General features: G+C 38.4%; 1 long non-coding RNA gene across 1 annotated transcript in view; it reads left to right on the forward strand.

Moving 5' to 3' along the window:
- LOC122439212 overlaps positions 1-14,350 on the forward strand; it is a 29,642-nt gene extending 15,292 nt beyond the window's left edge. The window contains exon 3 of the long non-coding RNA XR_006268827.1: positions 14,303-14,350. This is a non-coding gene — a long non-coding RNA (uncharacterized LOC122439212). The remainder of the gene's footprint in view (positions 1-14,302) is intronic.
- The last annotated feature ends 648 nt before the right edge of the window (positions 14,351-14,998 follow it).

Consider the following 14,998-nt stretch of genomic DNA (forward strand, 5'->3'; position numbering starts at 1 on the left):
CCCTTCTCTTGGGCATCTTACCAGCCAAGGGATAAAACTTGCGTCTCCTACACTGGCGGGCAAATTCTTTACCACTGAGCCACCAGGGAGGCCCTCACTATATCTGTCAGTTCAGTCCCTCAGTAATGTCTGAATCTTTGCGACCCCATGGACTGCAGCACACCAGACTTCCCTGTCTGTCACCAACTCCTGGAGCCTACTCAAACTCATGTCCATCGAGTCGGTGATACCATCCAACAATCTCATCCTCTGTTGGCACCTTCTCTCACCTTCACTGTTTCCCAGCATCAGGGTCTTTTTCAGTGAGTCAGTTCTTTGAATCAGGTGGCCAGAGTGTTGGAGTTTCAGCTTCAGCATCAGCCCTTCCAATGAATATTCAAGACTGATTGCATTTAGGATGGACTGGTTGGATCTCCCTGCAGTCCAAAGGATTCTCAAGAGTCTTCTCCAACACCGCAGTTCAAAAGCATCAATTCTTTGGTGCTCAGCTTTCTTTATAGTCCAACTCTCACATCCATACATGATTACCAGAAAAACCATAGCTTTGACTAGATGGACCTTTTTTGGCAAAGTAGTGTCTCAGCTTTTTAACATGCTGTCTAGGTTGGTCATAGCTTTTCTTCCAAGGAGTAAGCGTATTTTATTTTCATGACTGCAGTCAACATATGCAGTGTTTTTGGGCCCAAGAAGTTAAAGTCTCTTACTGTTTCCACTGTTTCCCCATCTATTTTTCATGAAGTGATGGGACCAGATGTCATGATCTTACTTTTCTGAATGTTGAATTTTAAGCCAACTTTTTCACTCTTCTCTTTCACTTTCATCAAGAGGCTCTTTAGTTCTTTTTCACTTTCTGCCATAAGGTTGGTGTCATCTGCATATCTGGGGTTATTGGTATTTCTCCTGGCAATCTTGATTCCAGCTTGTGCTTCATCCAGCCCAGCATTTCTCATGATGTACTCTGCATATAAGTTAAATAAACAGGGTGACAATATACAGCCTTGATGTACTCCTTTCCTGATTTGGAATCAGTCTGTTGTTCCATGTCCAGTTCTAACTGTTGCTTCTTGATCTGCATTCAGATTTCTCAGGAGGCAGGTCAGGTGATCTGGTGTTCCCATCTCTTGAATTTTTCACAGTTTGTTGTGATCCACACAGTCAAAGGCTTTGGCATAGTCAATAAAGCAGAAGTAGATGTTTTTTTGGAACTCTCTTGCTTTTTCGAGGATCCAGTGGATGTTGGCAATTTGATCTCTGGTTCCTCTGCCCTTTCTAAATCCAGCTTGAACATCTGGAAATTCATGGTTCACACACTGTTGAAGCCTGGCTTGGAGAAATTTGAGCATTACTTTACCAGCGTGTGAAATGAGTGCAATTGTGCAGTAGTTTGAACATTCTTTGGCACTGCCTTTCTTTGGGATTGGGATGAAAACTCACCTTATCCAGTCCCGTGGCCACTGCTGTGTTTTCCAAGTTTGCTGGCATATTAAGTGCAGCACTTTCACAACATATTCTTTTAGGATTTGAAATAGCTCAACTGGAATTCCACCACCTCCATTAGCTTTGTTCATAGTGATGCTTCTTAATGCCCACCTGACTTCGCATTCCAGGATGTCTGGATCATGTGATCAGTTTGATTAGTTTTCTGTAATTGTGGTTTTCATTCTATCTTCCCTCTTGATGGATAAGGATAAGAGGCTCGTGGAAGCTTCCTGATGGAAGAGACTAACTGTGGAAACTGGGTCTTTTTCTGATGGGCAGGGCCATACTCCTTAAATCTTTAATCCAATTTTCTGCTGATGGGCGAGGCTGTGTTCCCCCTCTGTTGTTTGACCTGTGGTGAAACTACGGTGGAGGTAATGAAGATAATGGCGACCTCCTTCAAAAGGTCCCATGCAAACATTGCCACACTCAGTGCCCCTGACCCTGCAGCAGTCCACCACTGACCCACACCACTGCCAGAGACTCCTGGACTCACAGGCAAGTCTGGGTCAGTGTCTTGTGGGGTCACCGCTCCTTTCTCCTGGGTCCCTGTGCACACAAGGTTTTGTTTGTGCCCTCCAAGAGTCTGTTTCCCCAGTCCTGTGTAAGTTCTGGTGGCTCTATGGTGGGGTTAATGGTAATCTCCTCCAGGAGGGCTTATGCCATACCCAGGTCTGCTCTACCCAGAGCCCCTGCCCCCACAGCAGGCCACTGCTGACCCGTACCTCCTCAGGAGATACTCAAACACACAAAGGCAGGTCTGACTCAGTGTCTCTGGGGTCTCCTGGTGCGCACAAGGTTTTGTTTGAACCCTCTGAGCGTCTGTGGAGGGTATGTAATTTGTCTCCAAACATGATTTTGCCCCTCCTACCATCTTGCTGGGGCTTCTACTTTGCCCTTGGACGTAGGGTGTCTTTTTGGTGGGATCCACCAAAAAATGGTGATCCAACATTTTCTGGTTGATGGTTGTTCAGCAGAAAGTTGTAAGTTTGGATTTTTCACAGAAGATGAGCGCATGTCCTTCTACTCTACCATCTTGAAACTCCAGGACCTCTCAAGAGTTCTCTTCACTCTTGAAGTAAAATCACTTCACTTGTTAATTGAACTCATTCCTTTAGGTATTTGTTGAATGTGTAAATATTCAGGAATTTATTTATTCATCTATTTATTACAGTAAACCAAAAGGATACTGAACACCTACTCAAAATAATGTTTAGTCCTGGGTGCTTGTGGTTTTCATTAATGACCAGCACCTGACTCTTTCTTTTGAATAGCTTGCAATGCACCAGAAGATGTAATATGTATTCAAAAATAAGTGTAATACAAGAAAGAGAATGATGCCTCTGGAGAAGACAGGATTGCTACTTAAGATAATTCAAAAGATGAAATTAGCTACATATTGGTTTAGTATTTCATTTGCACTAACCTCTCCATCTAGTAACCAAGAATCATTTCAAACAGATTGTTTTAGGAGGGAAAGATGCACAAACGGAACCTGCTTAAAAGAGACTTTTTTCATCTAGCATCTTCTGAATAATTCTGGACCTCAGGCACGTTTTTCTATTTCTAGGTATTGAAACTCAGATTTCTTCCTGTCTTCTTCTTTCAGAAGTCAGCTTCCTCCACCATATGGGGGAGGAGGCGGAAAAGACTCAGTTTGGGTGTCTCTCTTCAGTCCTCTTTAGGGCTACATGTTTTTTTCCACAGCTGCTCCTTGTAGTCTCCCTAAGGTTACCACACCAGCCAGAGAAAATCTACAAAATTTGTGTTAGTATACGTATGGAGTCATTTTAAAAGGGAAATGGTAAGGTAGGATAGGACTTGATAACTAGAACTTACCTAGCATACCAGAGAGACAGTACTGCAGTAAGTTAGGCCCTTCCCAACACGGCCCTATTGGAATTCAACTTTTCTGAGATTCTGGCTCTCATTCTAGCATCTTCTTCACTTCTCTATGAGAATCTCCAACCACACCTCTCCTTAACTGCCATCCTACTTACAGGAATGCTCCTACTCTCTGCCTCCAACTCCTCCCTCCATTTGTTCAGTCCAAGGTCTTCATCTGGAGAAGAGCCATTAGGGCCATTAGGATGCCAGAGACACACCAACCATTGATGCTTTTTGTCTCTTGTTTTCTTATTCCTTGGACAATTGAGCCGACATGAACTGCAGATAGCAGTTTTTAAACTATGACATGCTAAGGGCAAATATAGGCATCTCTCTGAGAGACCAATGTTAATTTTCAGGAACAGCAAAAAGTCCAAACTCATACTGAAAAATGAAATGTTTCCTTAATTAACAAGTTCCATTTCCCTTCCCATGCAGTCAGTATATCTGTAAGATTTCACTGAGTCATAAACCAAAACAAAATTTAATGGCTTCACAGCAACTGTTTATTTAGCTTTTTGTTTCCACAGTCACGATGGTGATTTGGGCCGGGGTTCTAAGATCATTTTGCTCCTGATTGTAGCTGATTGTGTCTCACTCTTGTGTCTGCTGTTTGCTGATAACCCAGCTAGGGTACCCCTGATGTGGCATCTTGCACATGCCCAGGGGTTAGCTCAGTGTTAACTGGGATGACAGGACTGCCTGGACTGTGTGTGTCGCGTCATCTGGGACATTCGCTCACAACATCCAGCAAACCTGCTCATTTCACATCATTGCAAAGACAGGGCCTCCTTCACATGGCAGCTAAAGTGTTCCCAGAGCATCAGGAAGTCAGGTCCCAAAGGGCAAAGCCCTGTCGACCTTGTGCTGCATCACATTTGCTAAAGTAGCATCGAGCAGTGCAAGTCAGTGACTCATCCAGATTTAAGGGGCAGAGAACTGCGTCCTATCTACTCTCGGGAAGGTCTACAAAGTTATGTGGCAAAGTTGTGGATGTGGGGAGGGAAAGAACTGGAGGCTATGTTAAAAATCCGTAAGACCTATTTTTGTGTAGAGTAGGAATTGTTTTTTTCCTGCTTGAAGTCTACCAGAATGAGAAAGAAACTACATTATGTTGTAATGACTGGCTCCTTCTCTAGCCTAAGAAGGAGTTCAAGTTGACAGTCCTTCACTTCTCCTGAAGTCCCCCTCCACATAAAATGGAGAAAGGATGAGGTTTGGGGGAAGACAGGAGTTATCCAATTTTTCCTTTTGCCATTGGCATTGATAAAGCCCACTCTAGAGACAGTAAAAATGGAAGACTGATATGGTCATGTTTTAAACTGTGGAGGTGGTGTACAGGAAACCTTAAGTTACTAATTAACTATGTAAAATAACTGCTTGTTTTTGTAGCTGCTGTTTTTCTAATTTTTAACTTGCTTGAAAATATCTCCACAAGCCATAGATCTTTAGCCAAGTAGGTACATCAGTAACTTAGAAAGTTGACACAATTTGAAAGATTTCAAAACCCCTTGGTTTAAGAAGTTATATCCTAAAACACCTACTAAAAGGCAAATGTAGTTCTAGAAAGTGATGCCTGGAGAAATGAAGTATATAGATAGAGAACAAACTTTGACACAATGTAATTCAGCAGATAAAATATTTTATGAGGGAGGTAGAAGGAAAATATAATGATATATTCCACTGGGATGTCCTGAGAAGTCAGGAAGTAGCCTGGGGTGCTGGATTCATACGGATTTCAGAAAGAAGATGCAGCCGGGGATACTTCATATTCTAATCAAACCCCACATGCACATTTTCTCCTAATATGGTATTCAAGTCCCACTTAAAAAAAATAGTTTGTAACAATAGAGTAAAAAATGTTTCCAAATTGCATTCTAGTATGAAAGCTTCCTGAATGAAACATTTTTTAAACCATGTTTCTTCTTTTATTTAAAGGATAAGATTTACTGTGTTTGTCTCTCACATGTTTTTAAAGGAAAAATTCATAGAAAACTGAATGTGATATATTCTTATTGATAAGTAGTCCAGTAAAACTTATCACAAAGAGCCTTGGAAGTATGGCCAGAGTCTGCATTTTTATGTATTTGTATTTCCCTCTACTCTGTCATTATATTAAAAACTTCAGAACACTTACTAAATGATGATTAGAAAATGTATATGTTAATAAGGTTTGTGGCCAATAATCTTGCAGTTCATAATCTATCAGAGTTCACACAACACATCCCACAGATATATGGCCAAGTAGATAATCTGAAAATTGAACGGATGAAGTTGGGAATTTATAAATGAGTAATGAACTAAGTATATTTAATGGGATTCTCAGTGACAAAGTCACACACTATGTGCATGTTTAGACCACCTGGGATGGGATCAAATGGCCATCGTTCTGAAAGAGGCAAGGGTTTATAGAAGAGATGGTATTTCATGAGTTTTTTCTATGAAAGAAAGGGGAGAGTTTGGTCATCTGATAATACTCTAGGCTCTTAACTCTTCAGGTGTTGTTGGTAGTTTGAAAGTAGTCTTTCTTAATGATTATTTTTTAGCATATCTTTTTCAGTTTTATTGAGATATAATTGACATGTAATTATATATATATAGTGTAAAACATAATGATTTGATATATGCATATATTCTTAAATGCTTACCACAAAAAGTTCAGGCCTTTTGTCTTAGTTCTGAGTTCTTGATATCTTTATAATGGTATTAAATTGAAAATGGGTATATAATTACTTAATTGGAAAATACATAAATATAATTGAAAGTAATTTGTGTGCCTTTTCTCTTCTTTCTTCTGTCTACCATTTGTATTAATATATACAGATTTCAGACTCTGCTTTTCAGGTGTGACCTTCTAAGTCAGAGAAGGCTTTTTCTACAGAAAAGGACCAGACCCTCTTGCCACTGAGGTGTTTTGTTTTAGGATCTAGTTTCCTTGTACATCTGTAGGCAGCTTTTGCTTTTATCTTCTCAGCTAAATTAGTTCCTGCATGTTAAAAAAGGGGAAGTGGTGAACCGCCCCCACGGAAGACTTTATTTGGTTTTTAAAAGAGGGTTTGTTAGGATCCTGCTGTGGTTATTATAGGAGACAATTTTAGCACTTTGAGCTGTGTGTTTTCCAGAGGAAGTGTTTAAAGAAGAATTTTGCAAAATGTTGAAGGTTAACATTTCAGCCTTGCTAGTTGTTAAAGGTCAGGATATGTTTTGTGATTAAGTTTGAGAGAATTCTTGGGTAATATGAGTGATAGAAATTAATAAGGAAATATTATATAGGGCATCAACACTTTCATTCCTTCAACTTACTATTCAATATACCTGAAAATTCTTTGCATTTCTTTTTTAGTGAAATATGTTGTTGGAAACAACTCAAACGGCTTTCCCAAGAGTTAGTGGGTGGTAATTTTAAATACAAACAATATTACAGTGTGTACAGTGGTGGAAAAGGGCACTGACAAATGTCTAGATCTTTTTTATATTACGGATCTATGTGGCTTATATTTCCATATATGCAAAATTCCTTGACACAATACAGTATTAGTGGTTGTTCAGGACACATGAATGGAACAATCTACTTGTTGGTACTATGATGTAATAACTTGAAATTCCATACATGTTACAAAAAATCTAGATAGGTAAATTGGTGTTTTGACAGTGAAAGAAATACTAGTTAATATTGAACAAAGTTAGTTTCATTGTTTTTAATGGTGTTCTTCAAACCATTGCTGTGAATTTTTAATTGCTTCCAGTTTCTTAACTAGGTATCGGTTGTTGTGATACATGTAGAGAAATCATATGTGAAACTGTATCACTGCTTCAGTCCTGGAACATGGCAGTTACTCAACTACTGTGGAATGTATTATAGCTAAACAACACATAGTGTGCAGGAAATATTATCTATAAGGAAATATTAAGTATTCATTAGGCCTAGAAATCTGCTTCCAGGAGAGCAAAAGAGGAAACTGGAGAGAGCCTAAAAATGTCAAAATGTCAAAATCTTTTCTCAAAGGTCATCCAAAGGGAACTAAAGTGCTCATTATCACATATAGGGTCCTCATTTCAGATTGGGAAACTGGGAAGGAGGGTATTTGCCAATAGTCCTTTATTTAAGCAAGTAGGAAGAAATTCTCCAAACAGTAATTATGGAACACCTCAAAAGCTCTTGCTATTTGCCACTCAGAGTGCTAAGTGACTTACAGATGGTATCTTAATTCACCCTAACAATGACTGGATGAGGTAGATAAGGATAGTCCTACCTTTGAAGCAGTAAATGTTGAAGGCACTTACAACTACTTCAAAGTTAGTTTATATGTTCTGGTTAGTAGCTGTTGTCAACTTTGAGATTAACAACACTGAAGCTCCATCCTGTGCTTGGCCGACTCATCACTGATTAAGCCTGAGTTCATTCCCTTTACTTCTTAACAGAATCCCGTTTCTGTGCTGGTTGGCACAGTAGCTTAATTTTTGTCTTTATTGCTTTGTTTTTCTGCCACTTTCCTACTCTTTGTCTCCTCCTCCCTCCCCGCCCCCCCCACCAACACACCAGGAACTGTATAGATTAAAAAGCAAAATTGCACCTGTTTACAATCCATTAACTTTTTTTTTCAAGTATAAAACTTTCTATAGCAATTTAAACGTGGCATTTTTCAAGAAGTGTTTGTTACAATTATTAACATTTCTTCTTAATAGAACAGAGAGTGTGGACACAGTCTCCATCTCTACGGAGCAAACACGTGCGTATGAGATCAGGAGAAATGACTGTCGGTCACCTCGGTTTTATTCAGTAGTTGGTAACTGTAACTTGTAACTTGCAGTTTGCATGCACGTTGCAAACCTCCCTTTAAGGCAGGCTTCTTGCAACTGTTCTTGTTACTTAGTATCACTTTTACTTCTGCAGCCTCGCAGCCTCAGGGCCGCGTTCTGACAGCTCAGCAGATTCCCGCCTTGGCTGGCTCGACCTCAGTTCCTCCTCCTGGATCTCTAATCTCTCCACGCATAACTCAAGATTGGGCATCCTGCTTCCCAGTTGTGACATTTTAATCCACTGCCCCCACTTCCTGTGTTATCCCTTTATTTTCAGTTCTGTCCGTGATAAAAATATCATTTATTCATTATCATAAATTTTACATTTAGTTCTGTGTTGTTTCCTACAGCAGTCTGCCTTGCGTTTTTTGCCTAACTATATTCTCAAAGTTAGAATGTTCCTTTCCTTAATGCCAGCCAAGGACAAATGTTGAATGCCAATAGTTACTGCTTTGAATGGTAGTAGATACGAAAAATAAATGAGAGTGCACCCCCAGCCCCCACTTTAGACCTCATTTCTCAGCCTCTCCATTTCTCCCAGGAGTTTTCTAGTAGTATTCTATAGGCCTGTGTACTTATAAAAGGATTGATGTAGTTACACTTGATATGTGTCTTATTCTTCTACATCCAGTCTATTACGGACTTGGGTTTCCTCCTCTTTCACCATTTCTCAAATTTATCCTTTTGTTCCCTTTTCAAGTGCCCCACTATTAGTCAGATTTTTAGCATATCATGCCTGAATTAATGGATTTAGTCTTATGGCTAATATGGAAAAATTAGCTCATCTCTCCATAGACCCAACCTACCTAACTTATTAAAACATTCTGTTCATATGTCACCCCCCAGTTATAGAAACTATAATGTCCTTCTAATGTATCAATTTCAAGTTCTTCAGCCATATATTTAAGTCTCAGACTACCTGACTGTATAATTTTTCTCATTGCTCCATAATATATTCAGTCTATTTTGCCCCAACTGATTTTATCCGTTCTCTTTCCACATGCATTATACTCATTCCTATCTCTTTTCTTTAATTAAGTTGCTTCTGAGGATTGAGGATGTCTTGGTTACTATCCTTTGCTTACACTCCAATTAGATTTTCCTGTGTCCTTCATGAAACATTATCTAAACATTCAATTTATTTTTAAACACACACACATAACTATCTCTCCCAAATGTTCAAGGCAAAGATATTTATTCTGTAATTTAACTTTTAATGGTTTGTAAATTATTGTTTGTTTTAACATTAAAATGTAATGTCCTTAATGTCTAGATTAAATATAATTTTCTTATTGTTTAGATATTATTAAATGTTTAAGAAACATCTTGGTTCAAAATTCCATCATGGTCTTCATTATCAACAAAGGTCTTCTGTATTTTGAGAACAGGGAAAAAAGTAGTCAACTTCTAAAGGCTTGGATTTCTCTTTGCTGAGGGATAAATATATTCTAGACATAATGCTAAATCTTCAAGTTGTAAATTGTCTTTCACTTTTTCTGCTTCTAAAATAAATAGTGTTTTTAGCAGCAATTTAAGATTGTTCATATCAGACAATATTTTGTAAAATCAGATTCATGCTATTTTATAAAATAGCTTTTAGGAAGTCATATACTATGTTCCCTGGGTCAAGAAGCTCCCCTGGAGAAAGGAAATGGCAACCCATTCCAGTATTCTTGCCTGGAAAATCCCAATCTATGGGGCTGCAAAGGAATCGGACATGACTGGGCAACTAAACAATACTATGTTTACTGTTAGTTCAAAAACAAGAAGGCTCTTCCCTCGTTTTCTTCAAGCAGAGCTCTGGGCAATTAAAATACATCCAAGTGTCTGAAAGGACAGAACCTATTTCTAGCTCCCTCCTGATCACCTGAGCAGTATATTCTCACCATTGGGGGCCATTGGTCTTGTGGCTTTTGCTTCCTGCTCACTAGACTGTTAGACTGCTGGTTGATGGGCTGAGGGTGTGACTTTGTTCATTTCCTTTCTGTCACCTCTCAAAGCCCTGGTTTGTTGCTTTACCTAAGACCTCTCTGCTACCTAGCTAAGCCTGGCTTCCTGTCCATGGTCCCAGCTCAGCTGGAAGAAACTTGAAAGAGGGTCTGAAAGTCTGCTGAGTGTTTGAGGCCTTCCTCAAACTTCTCACTTACCTTCAGTGCTGGCAACAGCCAGGTCAGAGGAGAAAGTACTAGGGGTGACTTAAATTTTAGCACAGTAAAAATGCTAAGCATTCTGCTGGCTGAAACTGCATGGGGTAAGGAAGGGAATGGAAATTTTAGGGCAAAGCACTAGTTTATATTGTGTGTATGTGTTTGGGTTTAATAATATTTCTAGTACCTTCTGTTGGTGAGGAACAATAAGAATTTGACATCCTTTCATGGTGGTGCTTGGGTAAATCACTCCTACTTACTCTAAGGAGAAGTAGGATGATTTTGGAGCTGGTGCAAGTCAAAAGTCTGGATTTAAAAAGGATATTGGTGAGTCCACAGTCAATATTAGGGACAGGCAGAGGTTTAATAGTGAAAAATGAATAGTCATCCTAGAAGAGATATGCAGGACCTATTTCCTATATAATGAATATGAATATTTCTTTTCCAAACAAAAGTAGAGTCTGCAAGAGAAGTTTCTTTGGAAAGAGTTAAACCTGGGGTAAGGGTGGACTATTCTAGCAGGAGGGACTTTTCAGGTGTCTTCCTTGCAATGACATCTCTGAAAAGCCTGGATGTGAATTCCAGAGACACGGCCATAGATATGATGGGACAGGCTTATTCCATCCAATTTTAGGGTGAGTAATCAACTCTCTAAAAACAGCACACATCACCCAAGGGCAAACAAAAACCACTTGTGAGTAACCCACATCTGTGAATTCTCTGAGATTTACCATAGACCTAGGAATGAAAGCTTAGAGAGTCTCCATCAATCTGTAAATTGGCACAGTTACTAAGGTAAACAGTATGGGGTTTCCTAAAAAAATTAAAAATAGAGCTACCAGGGTAATGGTGGAGGGGATAAATTAGGAGGTTGGGATTAACACATAAAAATAGATAATCAATAAAGACCTACTATATAGCACAGGAAACTCTACTGACTACTCTGTAATGACCTATACAGGAAAATAGACTGAAAAAGAATAGATATATGAATATGTATGACTAAATTGCTTTGTTGTACACCTGAAAATACAACATTGTGAATTAACCATACTCTAATATAAAATAAAAAAATAGACCTGCCATATGATCTAGCAATCCCACTGCTAAGTATAAATCTGAAGAGTATAAGATCACTATCTCAAAGAAATATCTACATTCCCTTGTTAAATGAAATATTATTTACAATAGTCAGGACATGGAAACAATTGTCCACTGACAGATAAAGGGATAAGAGAAAGATGTGGTATATATATAATTGGTATATTATTCAGCCATAAAAAAAGAAGGCAATCTTGCTATTTGTGACAGTATGGCTGGACTTTCAGGGGATTATGCAAAATGAAATGAATAAGACAGAGAAAGATAAATATTGTATGAATTCACTTGCATGTGGAATCTAAAAATAGGAAACTCACAGAAACAGAAAGTAGAGTGGTGGTTAGTATGGACTGAGGGATGAGGAAAATGGGAAGATAGTGGTCAAAGTGTACAAACTTTTGGTTATAAATAAGTTTCAGAAACCTAATGTACTGTGACTATAGTTAATGGTGCTGTATTGTACGCTTGAAAGTTGCCGTGAGTGAAACTTTAATGTTCTCACCATAACAATAATAACAAAATGGCAGTTACGTGAGGTAAAGAATATTAGTGAACCTTATTCTGACAAACATTTGCAATATATAGTTGTATCAAGTCATCACATTCTATACCTTAAACTTATACAAATTAATATATCAAGTACATCCCAATACAGCTGGAGAAAACCAAGCTGAGTTACTTCTGGGTGTCTTGACTGAGGTCACTGTCAGAGTGCTACTTCTTTACTTTTGCTTTGTCACTACATACACACATACACCACTATTATGAGTTATTTAATGTACATGTCATAGATAATCATATATGTGTTCTAAGTTGCTTTAGTCATATGCCTGATCCTGTGTGACCCTGTGGACTGTAGCCCACCAGGCTTCTCTGCCATGGGATTCTCCAGGCAAGAACACTGGAGTGGATTCCCAGGCCCTTTTCCAGGGGATCTTTCCGACCCAGGTATTGAACCCAGGTCTCCTGCATTGCAGGCAGTATTTTTACCATTTGAGCCACCCAGGGAAGCAGCCCTCCAACTATAATTATGTATCAATGGGTATAGACATACATATATAGGACTTCTCTGATGATCCAATGGCTAAGGATCCACCTGCCAATGCAGGGGACGCGGGTTCAATCACTGGTCTGGGAAGACCCAAACACCGCAGAGCAGCTGAGCCTGTGTGCCACAGCTAATGAGCCCACGTGCTGACCTACTGAAGCCCACGTGCCTGGAACCCATGCTTCAAACAGGAGAAACCACTGCAACAAGACGCTCATGCACTGCGACAAACAGTAGGTCACACTTGCTGCGACTAGAGAAAGCCTACACCCAGCAACAAAGACCCAGCGCAGCCAAAAATAAAGAGAGAATTAAATAACCAAGCATACATGTATATATCTTTATTAGGCAGTGTTTTACCACAAGAGCAAACATCCACAATAAACCCTTCTCAGATGATATTTTATATTTTAACAAATTGGGAATTAGAGGAATGTCCAGAAATGAAGACATTTATATATTAGAATTTTTGAAGATTGACTTGGTGGTTTGGGGTTGCTAAATGAGTATAAATTTTAAGACCACTTGACGTTAAACCCTCTCCAAAGAGTGATCTGAAATTCCATTTCTTAAAGAAGTAGATGAAGCTGAAATAAGCAGAAATTCTGAGGTACATATGGTATATACCAAAAATATCTGCATTTTCTACACAAGAAATAAACACTCTCTAACCCCTTTGCTTTTTCATAATTTAATTAACTGACAGTTATAGATCCTTATATGAATATAGGATAAGATAATAAAGCATAAAATTCAAAGAGTTCAAGCATAATATATGGTGAGATGTTTTAGAAACAAACGCATTTTTTAAAGAGTATGAATTTATTCTTCTAATGAAACTTAGAAGTCATTATTTAGGTAGGCTTCTAGTTTCAGTTCAGTATTTCACATTGAAAAAGTTAATCAAAAGCCAAATGGGAAGTGATAGCTGAAACATAAAAAAATATACATTTTTTCAAAATTTTACTTTTAGAATATTCAATAAGCAATACAATCTTAAATTTTCCCCTCTTCCAAACTGGAATCTTTAGAAACAATAATGGCTTATGAAATTTTCTAAATTTTAAAAAATGACTTTAGAAAAATAATTATATGGAAATACATCAGTATAGAGCCAGAAACCGCTAATTCAGTGCTATAATTAATGAAATACTTATAAGCAGCTCTGTGAAGGGGAAATTTTCTTATTGGGACACTTCAGTGTGTGAGAGTGTGAACTGTGGAACAAACCTTCTCCTTTCAAGTCACCTCTGCCATTGACAACTGTGTGAACTTGAACAAGTTATGGACTTGCTTATGTCTCAGTTTACTCATCTTGAAAACGGAGATAAAATAGAACAAACCTCAAGCGGTTGTCAGGAAGATGAAACAAGGTTATGTAAAGTACTTGGAGCATATCCCTGGCACATAGGGAGTTTCAGTAAGGGTTTGTTATCATTATTAGTGCAAACTAGTTTCCTGCAGGCTGTTTACAACTTTTTTCCACATTTAAATATCAGAAGAATGATACAGAATTTTTTACTTTCTCTTGACCAAAAAAAACAAAACTGGCCATATGGTAGCAGTGGCTATAGCCCTTCCCACTCCTGGTCCTGCTTCTCCCGTTCAAGTTGACTTCCACCCTTGCAGTCCTGGGTGGGTCACAGCACTTTAATGCCAAGAACCTTTATGGAGCAGAACTTGTACTAATGGGGGCACTCGGGACAGGGCATTTCTGTTCTCCCCTCACCTCTTGAAATTAAGGATATGTTTTTTAATAAGTAAAAATGCCAAAGTTAAAACAGAAGTAAAAACGTTTGAGGATGTCCTTTTCTTTTTCTTTTCTTTTATGCTCTTGGAGCTCATTGCGTTTCAGCTGTCCTTGCCTTTGGCCCCATCCTGTGGTCATTCATTCATGCGCACTCTCTATGTCTTCAGTGAGAACCACCCAAATTGTAAATAGCCTTTATAATTGCAGGTGACTTAACATGAGATAGCATCTAACATCTATCTTCATCCATTTTTAATACTCCCTTTACCCTTGTTGTGCTAAATTAAACTGACACTTGTTTTTTAGGTTGTTTTTCTGTAGAAAACACTATAAGCCAGCTAGATCAATAAAAAAAGTAACCATGAAAATAAATCCTTTTACAGAAAATATTAATGTTGAAATATTTCATTTTCATGCCATTACAAATGTTGTTTTAGTCCATGATACTCTGAACATCTAGATCCTATAATGACAAATACATCACTCATGGGTCTGACATTATTTAATTTACCTGAACAAATAAGACCATTTTCAGACACCTTCTTGTCATCTGATATAATGAATGGAATAGCTCAAACATTTGTGCATTAACACTCTGATGTTAAGGTGATAAAATTCTCAAATTTGTCTAAACCTATACTGTATTTTTCTTCATTATATCTTTTATAAGATCTTAACAGAGACAGTATTTTCCTTTAAATCAGTGACAAAATGTCACTCAGTCTCATAAGGCTGACTCATTTTACAACTTGCTTCAGAAATGTGTTACAGTGTTAGGCATTAAAT

Source organism: Cervus canadensis, chromosome 4 (assembly GCF_019320065.1).
Source record: "Cervus canadensis isolate Bull #8, Minnesota chromosome 4, ASM1932006v1, whole genome shotgun sequence".
Classification (NCBI taxonomy): Eukaryota; Metazoa; Chordata; class Mammalia; order Artiodactyla; family Cervidae; genus Cervus; species Cervus canadensis.